Source organism: Schistocerca nitens, chromosome 7 (genome assembly GCF_023898315.1).
Source record: "Schistocerca nitens isolate TAMUIC-IGC-003100 chromosome 7, iqSchNite1.1, whole genome shotgun sequence".
In the NCBI taxonomy this organism is placed as follows: Eukaryota; Metazoa; Arthropoda; class Insecta; order Orthoptera; family Acrididae; genus Schistocerca; species Schistocerca nitens.
In genome coordinates, this window is record NC_064620.1 from 333,091,720 (window position 1) to 333,106,459 (window position 14,740).

Below are 14,740 nucleotides of genomic sequence, written 5' to 3' on the forward strand. Positions count from 1 at the left end.
GACGGGCAGCGGCCGGCCGCTTTCTTTGTCCTTGAGCGGCTGGAAGACTGGAGGAGGGCCTCCAGGCCGCGTCTCGCTGCCAGTGAGGAACTGGAGAGACAGAGAGCGAAGAACTGGAAGCGGTATTCCCAGCCGTGACTAAGACCGGAGTTGCCGCTGGCGCTTGTGAAGCTCGTTCACCCACGCACGCCGGCCGCTGTGCAGCAGCAATACTCAGTGCTCGCCTCGGCAAGCTGTGCTGTCACGCCACACCCTACCTGCCGCACCCGGCTGAGCTTATCGTCGGCAGCCTTCTGCTGTATATCTGGCGCAGGACCCACGCTTCCCCTGACCGAGTAGGATTATCACGAGACGTGACGCGTGCCTCCGGAACTTTTCTAATCTCGGGAGGACAACGGTTCAACCCCGCGTCCGGCCATCCTGATGTAGGTTCTCCGTGATTTCCCTAAATCGCTTCTGGCAAATGTCGGGACGGTTCCTTTGAAAGGACACGGCCGAATTCTTCTCCATCTTTCCCTAAAGCGATGAGACCGATGACCTCGCAGTTTGGTGTCCTCCCCGCAAGCCAACCCAACCCAACAGTTCTAACCACCAGCAGCTAGTAGTCCCGAGCTGTCCCAGGCTCCTCAGAGCGGTGTTTTGCGGGCTCATGTTTCAGCCTACGGCAGATCGATTCATGGCGAACATGTCCTCCGCCGCGACAGCAGTTACTGTCAGTAGAGTGCGAAGTAAAAATGCTACTTCAGAAAGGTCACGCTTTCGGATCTCAAGAATTTTTAAAAGGGTGGTATAGCGTGATGAACGTGCAACATTAAGAGTTGAGGAAGTTTTATTAAACTGCCTCAGCTGCAGACACAGATGTGCTCGAGAGTCAAGATTACCACAACCACGCAGAAATAGGCGCTCACAAAGTTCAGAGACAGAAAAAAGTCTGATGTGAGAGTCCATCGACACTAATGTATAATTTATGTCTCTGGAACAAATATTTAATAATAATATTCATATATTCAATAATATCACATAATCAATTTAAAGGAAGACTCACGGAAGATATAACCATCAAAGATGTCGACAACTTATATAAATCCATTTAGAAAGCCTGGAGGAAAATTCTGCCGATATTACCTACGAGTACACAGCGCTTTCGTGTTGTTTTCAAAGCATCAAGCGTGATAACTATAGATGGAGAATATTTATTATTTCGTAACGACGCTGACAGAAAGATTCTACATGAAGGGGGCACGGGGGTGGTCTGAAAAAATTGGGAATTGGCTGTTGGGCATAGTAGAACATTCCCGCTTCAGCCCCTGTAGTTTCGTGAACTTCCGAATCGTGGCGGTGCTGTACGTAAGACTTCAAAATGGCATCTGTAACGGAGGTGCATCCAAGCAGAGAGCTGTCATGGAGTTTCTTTTGGCGGAAAACCAGAGCATCGCACATTTTTAAAAGCTCTTGCAGTGTATATACGGAGAACTGGCTATGAACAAAAGCACGGCGAGACGTTGGGCGAGGCGTCTGTCATCATCACAACAAGATCGCGCAAGCTTGCCCGAACTCCCGCATGCCTACCGACCGCTCACAGCTGTGACTTCTGCATTGTGGGAACGTGCGGACACTCTCAATCGAGGTAATCGACAAATTAAAATCAAACATATTGCTGCTGAACATGACGTCTATGTTGGACTGCTGACACACTCGTTCACCAGTTGAGGTACTGAAATGTGTGTGCCCGCTGAGTTCCTCGCCGCCTAGCAGCACACCATAAAGAGCAACGAAGGACCATCCGCGCGGAATTTCTTGCTCGTTACGAGGCTAATCGTGACAGTTTTTTGTCGAATATCGTCACAGGCGATGAAATATGGGTTCATCACTTCGAACCGGAAACAAAACGGCAATCCATGGAGTGGCACTACACCACATCTCCTCCGAAGAAAAAGTTCAGAGCCGCACCCTCAAACATTTCAACGGTCTTCTGGGGCTCTGAAAGGATTTCTCTGTTACACGTCCACCCTCATAGAGCAACGATCACCTCGGAAGTGTATTGCACAACCCCTAGGAAACCGAAGACACGACTTCAGTTGTTCGTCGCTACAAAAATGCCGACGAACTTCCCCCTCTCCGTGAAAACGCCAGGCCTCACAAAAATCTGCCCACCCGAGAGGAACTCATAAAACTTTATTGGGCTCTTCCTCCGCATCCAACCAACAACCCGGATCTCACACCTTCCAACTCATCTCTGTGACTGCAGCAAGACATCGGCTCTGACGTCGAGCAATACAGTGGTACCATGCCCGGCATACACTCCCTCCCAGGAAGGTGGCGTAGTAATACTGTCCCTCGTTAATTCGTTCTACGACATCGGCTGAAACCCGTGGGCACACCATTTGTGCCTGGAACCAGGCTGGTACAAGGAAACCGGAGAGCAGCAGTTCATCGACGGTGCAGCAGGCGCGTCTGCGGAGCACAGAAGCCCGAACAGCGCCAGGGCATTCACTTTCACTTCCTGGAGGCACCTGCGTCCGCTACCGGAAGCTGTGGGCGGGACCTCGTCACAGGCTGCTCCGTCACGTGCGCGCCGCACCGTGTTGGACTGCCAATAGGCAAGCCAAGGAAGGTACTGCACTTGCTACAAGCGCCAGCCTCCTCGTGCTCCTGCAGTTTCCAGCGGAGGAAGACGACGCTTTTCAAGTGACACTTAACTAGGAATGGCGGTTATCCTGAAACAACCGGTAACCGGACTGTTCAAACCCCTCGGAACAACCGGTTTTTAAAATAACCGATTTTCGGCTTCTTATTCCTACCAAAGGACCTGGACGAGCAGCTGAACGGAAAGGACAGTGTCTTGAAAGGAGGATATAAGATGAACATCAACAGAAGCAAAACGAGGATAATGGAATGTAGTCGAATTAAGTAGTGTGATACTGCGGGAATTAGATTAGGAAATGAGGGGCTTAAAGTAGTAAGAGAGTTTTGCTATTTGGGGAGAAAAATAACTGATGATGGTCGAAGTAGAGAGGATATAGACTGGAAATGGCAAGGAAAGCGTTTCTGAAGAAGAGAAATTTGTTAACATCGAGTACACATTTAAGTGTCAGGAAGTCGTTTCTGAAAGTATTTGTATGGAGTGTAGCCATGTATGGAAGTGAAACGTGGACGATAAATAGTTTGGACAAGAAGAGAATAGAAGCTTTCGAAATGTGGTCCTACAGAAGAATGCTGAAGATTAGACAGGTAGATCACATAACTAATGAGGAGGTGTTGAATAGAATTGAAGAGAAGAGAAATTTGTGGCACAACTTGAAAAGAAGAAGGAATCGGTTGGTAGGGCATATTCTGAGGCATCAAGGGATCACCAATTTAGAATTGGAGGACAGTGTGGAGGGTAAAAATCGTAGAGGGAGACCAAGAGATGAATACACTAAACAGATTCAGAAGGATGTAGGTTGCAGTAGGTACTGGGAGATGAAGAAGCTTGCACATGATAGAGTAGCATGGAGAGCTGCATCAAACCAGTCTCTCGACTGAAGACCTCAACAACAACATTCCTATTATTTCCTACAAAAAACGTATAAATCGAACAGCGGTTCAAAAATTTCGAGTCTCTCGTTTTAAGATATATAGAATCAAAATATTAAATTACGTGACAAATAGAAGGAAACCCTCTGTCCACAACTCGCTGCTTTTCTCTAAAAGTGATAGCTGGTTGAATACTACAAAAAATCACCAGTATTCTCCTATTGATTCTAATTTTTTGAAACTCTGCTAAAAAATCTTGTTGTAAGTGGTGATCATAACACTATTTTGGAATTACAAATAGACAGTGCTAAAGAGATAGAACTAAGGTTGAAGAACATTATTTGTGTTAATTTGTCCTTTTTCAAGGGTTATAAGCAGGAACTGGCGTATTATGTGGACACAGGCAGCAGATAAGGTATATCTACTTTTATTTTATTTCTTGGTGACATTCTGCTATACAGCGAATGTCCGGCGACGACAGCGAGAAATTACCCAAGCCAATTCAAATTTTACGTATAAAATTATTTCTTTTTTGAAAAACGTTTAATTAAAAACGAAAAATTTTAGGACTGTTGCAGTGGCTAGTTGATATTTCGATTTTTTACTCTGTTCTTAGTAAATATTAAAAAACACGTTATAAACTAGTTCAAAAAATACCGAACAACGCCGTTTATTCAGAACTAAAATACCAGTTTCAGTTTTAAGCGGTCGATTTTTTCTATACCCATCCTCAACTCAAGCAGCAGTCAGCCAAAAAGATCCATGTTAGAAATGGAGTCATTAAAATGAAGACTATACAGTCTCGAGTCTCCTAGAGTGATCTTCCCATACCTTAATATCTCCAGTATAACAGGGGTCCGTAAGCGGCACTGAGAGACGGCCCTTCTTCCTTATGGAATTTAAGTATATGAATTTTATTCATTACACAGTTCATCCAATGTCTATCAATAATTGCCAGTCATACTATTAAACGCCATATTTACCACTGTCAATCGCAACGTGTAATATTTGGACCTTCAGGAGCTTCACAAAGACAAAGAAAAAACGGAAAATACGTGTTCGATATTTTTTTTAAAAATACTGTCAGGAGATAGCAATTTTGATCTTCCTTGCTCCAACCCCAGAGACCGTGGGGCGGGGGACTTTGAAACCTTAAATAGGGACATCTAAATGATTCAAATGGCTCTGAGCACTATGGGACTTAACAGCTGAGGTCATCAGTCCCCTAGAACTTAGAACTAGTTAAACCTAACTAATCTAAGGACATTACACACAACCATGCCCGAGGCAAGATTCGAACCTGCGACCGTAGCACTGGCGCGGTTCCGGACTGAAGCGCCTAGGACCGCTCGGTCATAGCGGCCGGCAGAAACATCCCATTTTTATTGTAGTTTCTGGTTCTACGGGAAAAAATAGGTAATTTTTGTGTGTAACACTTTTCTCGTTGCGCGAAAGATTGCGCTAAAATCGACAAAGAACACTATTGAATTCCCAAACGGTATTATCATGAGAAAAATGAATGGACCAAAAACATAAAAACAGACGTGTGTGGCAAACGACTTACTATTTTGCAGTTCTAATGACCAGCAAACTCCCCGGATTTAAACTCGTTCTATAGGACCACCTCGCCACGGATCCTCAGCCGAGAAATCTAGCGCAGCTGGCGACTCACTGAAGTCGGCATGGCTCCACATCCCTGACGGTACCTTACAGAACCACACTGACTCACTTCCTGCATGTCTGTCCGCGCCGCAAATGGTGGTTTTCAGGCTTCTGACAAGTGGTCACATTAATGTGATTGGACAGTGTAACAAGTAAAAATGTTCCTACTACGTCGCAAAACTCGTTCCTGTACTTACTTTCAATTACTTGAAGCCTGGCGCCTGTACCATTGTGCAGTCCTTGTACGAAACGGGACTTTTCTTGTTGTCCAATTACAAGATTAGAGGCAACCATCTTGAGAACGTCATATCGTGTAAATATTTAGGAGTCACACCAAAAAGTGACATTAAATGGAGCGATCACGTAAAATGAGCCACAGGCAAGAGGATTGGAATACTTCGTTTCGTTGGATGTCATTAGGGAAAATGCAGTGTATCTACAGGGTGTTACAAAAAGGTACGGCCAAACTTTCAGGAAACATTCCTCACACACAAAGAAAGGAAATATGTTATGTGGACATGTGTCCGGAAACGCTTACTTTCCATGTTAGAGCTCATTTTATTACTTCTCTTCAAATCACATTAATCATGGAATGGAAACACACAGCAACAGAACGTACCAGTGTGACTTGAAACACTTTGTTACAGGAAATGTTCAAAATGTCCTCTGTTAGCGAGGATACATGCATCCACCCTCCGTCGCATGGAATCCCTGATGCGCTGATGCAGCCCTGGAGAATGGCGTATTGTATCACAACCGTCCACAATACCAGCACGAAGAGTCTCTACATTTGGTACTGGGGTTGCGTAGACAAGAGCTTTCAAATGCCCCCATAAAAGAAGGTCAAGGAGAGCGTGGAGGCCATGGAATTGGTCCGCCTCTACCAATCTATCGGTCACCGAATCTGTTGTTGAGAAGCGTACGAACACTTGGACTGAAATGTGCAGGAGCTCCATCGTGCATGAACCACATGTTGTGTCGTACTTGTAAAGGCACATGTTCTAGCAGTACAGGTAGAGTATCCAGTATGAAATCATGATAACGTGCTTCATTGAGCGTAGGTGGAAGAACATGGGGCCCAATCAAGACATCACCAACAATGCCTGCCCAAACGTTCACAGAAAATCTGTGTTGATGACGTGATTGCACAATTGCGTGCGAATTCTCGTCAGTCCACACATGTTCTTTGTGAAAATTTACAATTTCATCACGTTGGAAATTCGTAAAGAGAACATTTGCACTGAAATGAGGATTGACACATTGTTGGATGAACCATTCGCAGAAGTGTACCCGTGGAGGCCAATCAGCTGCTGATAGTCCCTGCACACGCTGTAGATGGTACGGAAACAACTGGTTCTCCCGTAGCACTCTCCATACAGTGACGTGGTCAACGTTACCTTGTACTGCAGCAACTTCTCTGACGCTGACACTAGGGTTATCGTCAACTGCACGAAGAATTGCCTCGCCCATTGCAGGTGTCCTCGTCGTTCTAGGTCTTCCCCAGTCGCGAGTCATAGGCTGGAATGTTCCATGCTCCCTAAGACGCCGATCAATTGCTTCGAACGTCTTCCTGTCGGGACACCTTCGTTCTGGAAATCTGTCTCCATACAAACGTACCGCGCCACGGCTATTGCCCCGTGCTAATCCATACATCAAATGGACATCTGCCAACTCCGCATTTGTAAACATTGCACTGACTGCAAAACCACGTTCGTGATGAACACTAACCTGTTGATGCTACGTACTGATATGCTTGATGCTAGCTAGTACTGTAGAGCAGTGAGTCGCATGTCAACACAAGCACCGAAGTCAACATTTCCTTCCTTCAATTGGGCCAACTGGCGGTGAATCGAGGAAGAACAGTACATACTGACGAAACTAAAATGAGCTCTAACATGGAAATTAAGCGTTTCCGGACACATGTCCACATAACATATTTTCTTTATTTGTGTGTGGAATGTTTCCTGAAAGTTTGGCCGTACCTTTTTGTAAAAAAATGGTTCAAATGGCTCTGAGCACTATGGGACTTAACATCTGTGGTCATCAGTCCCCTAGAACTTAGAACTACTTAAACCTAACTAACCTAAGGACATCACAAACATCCATGCCCGAGGCAGGATTCGAACCTGCGACCGCAGCAGTCGCGCGGTTCCGGACTGCGCGCCTCGAACCGCTAGACCACCGCGGCCGGCATACCTTTTTGTAACACCCTGTATATAGGAAATGGCATACAAGAGGCTGGTACTACCAATTCTAGACTCTTATTCCAGTATTTGCAATCGTTATCAAGTTGGCATGATACAGATAACGAACATTCTTCTCGTCAAACACTATTGAGAAAGTTTAGAGACGTAGCGTTTGAAGCTGACAGCAGAACGTTTCTCCTGCCGCCAACGCACATTTCGCAGAAGGACTGCGAAGACAAGAGAACTTAGGGCTGGTATGGAAATGTGTCGACAGTCGTTTTTCCCTTGCTCTGTTTGCCACTGGAACAGGAAAGAAAACGACAGAAGTGGCCGCCACGAAGTTAGACAACTCTGTGTCACACCCGCTCCCTGCAGTCCGCCTGCGCCAAGCGCTGTGATTCGCCAGTCTCGGGGCTTTGTTGCCGCAGGTACACTGGTAACAGGGCAGCAGATCAGCGCCAGCTGAATTTTCAGTGTTTCCGTGTGATATCGGGTGTTCACTCTTACGTCGAACGGTGCACAGAAGTTATAAGCTCCCTTCGTCTTCTTTGAGATTATATGGCTTAATTAATGATTATTATGTTACAATCCTGTCGTTGTAGTTGACCGTGTATATCGAGACTTCGTTCACTGTTAAATGCAATGGTGTGGTACTAACTGATGGAGACGCATTAAGAACTAGTAAAATTTAATTTATTTTCTGTATCACACTGCACAAACATAAACACACTATTATTCAAACTGTGTGCCACTACTATTAAACATAGAGATAAATCCTTCGCTACGCAACCGCCTTTGGCTCACGCAGCCTACAGCTTCCACAGCCTCTCAACAACTGCCTCTGCTTGCGACTCTCTGCGCCACTGGGCATTGTCGCCCTCCAAAGAACAATCACTTACAGATACTACACACCAGTACCCTCACAAAGTGAATTTGGTAGTGAGCGAAATGTAGGAGCAAGGGTCCCCGCGTAACGCTACTCGGGTCGGTGTACATAAAGGACTAAAAGTCTACCGAAAAAAATTTGAAGATTTTCTTACTGATCTGACCAACAGCGAAGAAGCCAGGACTAGTATAATTTTTTGCATATTCATAAAATGGCAACAAAACCCTGTAGTATATCCGAATCGACTATGGTCCGGGTTAACACTTCAGTAACATCGGCAGAATCTCTAGATATGAGCAAATGTTTCTATTCTCCAAGAAAGGAATACTATGAAAATAGAAATTACGGAGTTTTCCGATTTTGACAAGAAGTTAGTGTGTTGAAATGCACTTCGATACTACGAAAGAGGAGAGCGTGCGACGCCTAGAGAAATAAGAGAGACCTTCGTGAAAAAATTAATTATTCTGGCTCAGAAACCTCCGTTCTTTATCTTCTCCATTCGTTTCGTTTTTGATTCAGAAATGGTAATGAAGGAAAAAAAATCTTTAATGGAATGCAGAAACATTTGTGTAAAACGTACTTACTGCGTGCTGAACGATAATAATCTTTTGCTATAGTTTGATAAAACATGGGTTTCACAAAACCACACGCAAAAATATATTTTGGGCGACTTGTTCGAAAATATTGGCCGGACAGTACGAACAGTCACTTTTTTATAGCGTGTATCGGTGATCTGGGTGATAGATGAAGTGAGAAAAGGTCAGTAATAGCTGCAAATAAATTTTCGGATGTAGGGAAGATTGTCAGTCGTATTTATGCGAGCCATTGGAATTGAAATCCTGGCGACACTCGCGTGCTGTCGCGCACGGAGTTTCACGCAAATAAAATGCGTTCATACGTGACACGATACAGTAATGATGTCTCAGATATTACCAAAATTAATTTCTTAGTCTTCTGAACAACTATCTGGCTGGAAGTTTCTACTAGATCCAACGGAAAGCAAATTCGTCACTGACCACATTTTTTGTTGCACAGACGGAACAGTTTCATACCTCTTACGGTATTTTATTTTTTATCTCCGTATGTTTTTATTTTTTCACAATAAAATGTGTATCACATGCATCTACAAACTGTTCATATATTATTTTCAGTCGAAATATGTCGGTGGTTCTGTTTTTTCCACACGTGAAAGGAAAAGATATTTTTCTACAAAATTTATTGTAACGCTAGTTTTTAAGTTTTTCATGGCTGCTGGCAACAATTTTCTTCTGGAAACTACACCATCATATTCTAGACTAAAAAGAAATATGACTGATGTTTTTTTCGGAATTTTTACTAACATCTGAAATTATCACGAACTGGCAATGCTGTAGGAAGGTGACATGACCTCAAAGTACCCATTCTCGTGATGGCCGTTTATAGTAGCGGCACAGGGAACCCCCTTCACAACACGGTGGCTCGCGGAGTATGTATGTACATGTGATTTTGACACTGTACCAAACGAGCGGCTCGTAGTAAAATTGCGTGCTTATGGAATATCGTCTAAGTTATGTGACTGGATCTGTGATTTCCTGCCAGAGAGGTCACAGTTCGTAGTAATTGACGGAAAGTCATCGAGTAAAACGGAAGTGATTTCAGGCGTTCCCCAACGTAGTGTTATGCCCTTTGCTGTTCCTTACCTATATAAACGATTTGGGAGACAATCTGAGCAGCTGTCTTAGGTTGTTTGCAGATGACGTTGTCGTTTATCGACTAATAAAATAATCACAAGATCAAAACAAACTGCAAAACGATTTAGAAACGATATCTGTATGGTGCGAAAATTGGCAGTTGACCCTAAATAAAGAAAAGTGTGAGGTCATCCACATGAGTGCTAAAAGGAACTCGTTAAATTTCGGTTACACGATAAATCAGTCTAATCTAAAAGCTTCAACTAAATACCTAAGTATTACAATTACGAACAACTTAATTTGGAAGGAACACATAGAAAATGCTGTGGGGAAGGCAGACCAAAGACTGCGTTTTATTGGCAGAACACTTAGAAAATGTAACAGACCTACTAAGGAGACTGTCTTACACTACGCTTGTCCGTCCTCTTTTAGAATACTGCTGCACAGTGTGGGATCCTTACCAGATAGGACTGACGGACTACATCGAAAAAGTTCAAAGAAAGGCAGCACGTTTCGTATTATCGCGAAATATGGGGGAGAGTGTCACAGAAATTATACAGGATTTGGGCTGGAAATCGTTAAAAGGAAGGCGTTTTTCGTTGCGACAGAATCTTCTCACGAAATTCCAATCACCAACTTTCTCCTCCGAATGCGAAAATATTTTGTTGACACCGACCTACATGGGGAGGAACGATCACCACGATAAAATAAGGGAAATCAGAGCTCGTACGGAAAGATATAGGTGTTCATTCTTTCCGCGCGCTATAAGAGATTGGAATAATAGAGAATTGCGAAGGTGGTTCGATGACCCTCTTCCAGGCACTTACATGTGATTTGCAGAGTATCCATGTAGATGTAGATGTAGAAGTATTGAGAGACGCGCTGCTTGGTCCATACAGCCCATATTAAAATATAACAGATGCGCTTGGAGTACTTAAATAGAAATTCTTGGAAGAGAGACGAAGTGGTTCTCGGGAAAACCTTGTGGGTAAATATAGAGAGCCTGTATTCGAAGAAGACTGTGCGATCATTATGTTAGCACCAACGTATATCTGACATAGGGATCAGGAGAACAAGATGAAAGAGGTAAGGGCGCGTGCATAGGAACGTAGACAAGTCACTTTTCCCTCGACCAGTGTGCTAATGGAGGAGGACAGGAAATCGACAATCATCTACTTCCACGTTTCCCGTCGTTCATTAGTTGCTTGGAAATTATTTGAGTGTGATCCGTCTATGCAACTAAATTAAAGATTGTTTTTAGGGTCCCTTACCTCAGTCGGTAAAAATGGAACCCTCATAGGATTACTTCGTTGTCCGTCTGTCTGCATGTCTAAATGGTTCAAATGGCTCTGAGCACTATGCGACTTAACTTCTGAGGTCATTAGTCGCCTAGAACTTAGAACTAATTAAACCTAACTAACCTAAGGACATCACACACATCCATGCCCGAGGCAGGATTCGAACCTGCGACCGGAGCGGACGCTCGGCTCCAGACTGTAGCGCCTAGAACCGCACGTCTGCATGTCTATCCGACTGTTTAAATCACTTTTTCTCAACAACAGGTGGACGCATCAAGTAGAAATTTTTGCCACATACAAAGGTATGTGGACCCCTGCCGGTATACGACTCTGAAGCTTCTAAGTCAGTGCACTCAAAAGATAGGTCATTTATGTAGCATACTTTGATCCTCGCAATGTCACTGATCAGTACATATAGGGTACTTCCCGTTGACCTGAAATCATAAAATTTGGCAAGAAGCGAGGTTTTGTAGTACAGATGAAAAAGTAAAAATAAATTGTTAATTGTTATTGTTGTTGTTATTATATCACAAAGAAAATAATTATTTTGCCATTTGTTATCCGACTTCATACGTAAATTTAAAACGTTCTCTTAAAATCTCGTCATTCCTAGGACAGATATGTTGCCAGCATCAGTGTCGATAACAGGCAGGCCGAGCGGTTCTAGGCACTTCAGTCCGGAACCGCGCTGTTGCTACGGTCGCAGGTTAGAATCCTGCCTCGGGCATGGGTGTGCGTGATGTACTTAGGTTAGTTAGGTTTAAGTAGTTCTAAGTTCTAGGGGACTGATGACCTCAGATGTCAAGTCCCATAGTGCTAAGAGCCATCTGAACCATTTGATAACAGACAAAAGTCGTAGTGTTTCTCGAGTCCTGCGATGGATGAATTGCCTACATACGTAATTAAGTTTGTTCGGAACCCTCGAGCGCGAGTCCGACTCGCACCTGGACTTTTTTGTGTCATAAGCGTTTCGCTTTTTTTAAGCATCTTCACTGGCCTGTAATACACGTTTGCTTGACGTTTATAATAACTGCATTGTATACTGATTCCAGAGAGGTGACTATATTACAGGTTTCTATTTTCGCTTATTGTCAGGCGAGAAACAACTTTTAGAAGCGCAAGCTGCGTAAGGTTATATTACTGTTTGGTACTATTTACAATTTTATGATCTCATTACTCCATATGCGTCGCCCTGGCGTTGTTATTTGGCCTGATGCCCGACTTTCGGTTTTCATTCACATTTCAAATGAACACTTCACTTTCACTGTGTGCTGATTGCGTGTATTTACTATATTTAGTGTTGCCTTGCCAACAGTCGTTATGTATTTTCCGTACGTGTTGTGATGTGTGCGTGTGGGTTAATATTAGTTTGTGTGTTATGTGTGTGCGTGTATTACTGTGTGTGGTAAGGCCTCTCTTGGCAAAAGGGAATTTCTTTTGAGTGGAGGGATTTTTTTAAGTGTCTGTGCTGAGAGTGTTAGTTATTATTCAGTCTGGTTCTGTTCTACATCTCTGTTCATTAATGTTTTAATGTGTAACGTGATTAGTGAGTTGTTACTCATTTGTTCATTTATTACTGTCTTATTCATTGCAACGACTCTTCATTATGCGAAAGTTTTTTATAATTTTAAAAGTTTTCTGCAGTTGCTGTTGTTTATTCTGATAGTTTTCATGTCTTGTTCACTATTAGATGATACAAACCCGTGTTTTATCAAGTGCCATACTTCCAGTTTCTTATGAATTCTTTGTATCTAGTCTCAAAACTTCTGCCTATCATTCTCAGATTTGCGATCTTCACGCTCTAACTGCCATATACCCGATCCTCGGTGTCTGTCTGGTTTTTCTATTGGTGTTTGTAAATATGACCGGATTGTATTCCTTGTTCTGTACGCTATATGTAATCCTTGTTTCTTAAGAATATTTGCCATTCTGTGTGTTGATTTCTGTGTTTATGTTAAACCGCACTATTAGTTTTATATGTTTCTGTCCTGTGTCTCTGTGTCTACTGCAGCGTGTGTTGTTTCTGGAATTTTGTGCTACTTGTCTCCTCTGTTTATTTTCACTTTTGTTTAGTTGTGTTTTGATTTCGTGGTTGAGCCAACGGCCTTGCCACATTGGAGACACCGCTTCAACCCGCCTTCCGATCACCGAAGTTAAGCAAAAATTTGCCTGGCCCGGACTTGGATGGGCGACCCTCTAGGGAAAACCAGGGGTCATTGGTTTTAAGGACACGCAACTCATCGAAGTGGCGTCAAACTGAAAGGCTGTGGTGCCAGACGATTTCTTTTTATTTCGTGGTTGAGTCTTTGTAGTAAATGGATGTTATATTCATTGCTTTTGGCTATGAACTGTATCGTTTCTAATTATAAATAAATTGTAATCTATATAAATAAAAATGTAAATGTTCGTCTCTTCAATACCGCATATCTCGGGAAGTTTTCGCCGATTGCTCTGAAATTTTGAGATAGTATTACACTCGAATACGCATGTGTTTCTACATACCTAAAGAGGGTAACGTTATTACCATAATTCTCCAAAAGTTCTTGACCGGTTTACTTTACTTATTTACACAATACTCTAATGAACATTCGGACAGGTATAGGATATATACGCTGAAGAGCCAAAGAAATTGGTACACTTGCCTAATATCGTGTAGGGCCCCTGCGAACACGCAGAAGTGCCGCAACACTACGTGGCATGGACACGACTAATGTCTGAAGTAGTGCTGGAGGGAATTGACACCATGAATGATGCAGGGCCGTCCATAAATCCGTTAGAGTACGAGGAGAAGATCTCTTCTGAACAGCACGTTGCAAGGCATCCCAGTTATGCTCAATAATGTTCATATCTGGGGGGTTTGGTGGCCAGCGGAAGTGTTTAAACTCAGAAGAGCCACTCTGTAGCAATTCTGGACGTGTGGGGTGTCGCATTGTCCTGCTGTATTTGCCCAATTCCGTCGGAATGCACAATGAACATGAATGGATGCAGGTGATCAGACAGGATACACGTACGTATCACCCGTCGGAGTCGTATCTAGACGTATCAGGGGTCCCATATCACTCTTAACTGCACACGCCTCACACTATTACAGAGCGTCCACTAGCTTCAAAGCTCCCCTGATGACATGCAGGGTCCACAGATTCATGAGGTTGTCTTCATACCCGTACACGTCCATCCGCTCGATACAATGTGAAACGAGACACGTCCGACCAGGCATGTTTCCAGTCATCAACAGTCCAATGTCGGTATTGACGAGCCCAGGCGAGGTGTAAAGCTTTGTGTCGTACAGTCATCAAAGGTACATCTGTGGGCCTTCGGCTCCGACAAGCAATATCGGTGATGTTTCGTTGAATAGTTCGCACGCTGGCACTTGTTGATGACCCAGCACTGAAATATGCAGCGATTTCCGGAAGGGTTGTACTTCTGTCACGTTAAACGACTGTCTTCAGTCGTTGTTGATCCCGTTCTTGCAAGATCTTTTCCGGCGCCAGACACTTGCTGTCTTACATAGGCGTTGCCGAC